This window comes from Gavialis gangeticus, unplaced genomic scaffold (genome assembly GCF_001723915.1).
Source record: "Gavialis gangeticus isolate Ggan-Ray unplaced genomic scaffold, GavGan_comp1, whole genome shotgun sequence".
NCBI classification, from domain to species: Eukaryota; Metazoa; Chordata; order Crocodylia; family Gavialidae; genus Gavialis; species Gavialis gangeticus.
In genome coordinates this window covers 32283700-32284241 of record NW_017729004.1, presented here as the reverse complement: position 1 = coordinate 32284241, position 542 = coordinate 32283700, and positions in this window count along the sequence as shown.

Sequence of the window (542 nt, the reverse complement as noted above, 5' to 3'; positions counted from 1 at the left end):
CAGTGATTCAATTCATTGATTTGGATCACTGTCCCTGACTCGATTTGACTGAATCCACATCTGAAGATTTGATGCTGATGCAGAGAATCAGTGATTCGGACATAGACACAACTTTCAATGTTTTTTCTGTATACCTCAAGATACCAGGTGGCTTGTGAACGCTGCGATGTTGGGGTTGACGGAGTGTCCCACAGGAGCATGGGGGGGTCCCCACATGCTGGGTGGCAAACCCAGAAGTGGTCTGGAAGTACTTTTGGTCCTCTTCCGGGTTCACCAGGGAGTGCACAGGGGGGCCCCCTCACACCTCCCTGGCTTGGCGATCATCCTCGGGCCACCCCGGGTATCCCCCCAGACCCAGGAAGCACCAGTTGCTGAGCCAGGGGCAGTGTGGGGGGGCCTCCCGGATGCTCTCCAGCAGACCCAGAAGTGGACTGGAAGTGCTTCTGGTCTACTTCTGTGTCTGCTGCCAAGCATGCTGGGGAGCCCCCTGCATTTTTGTGGGACACTGCATGCGCCGCAGCATCGCAGCATTCACGAGCCAC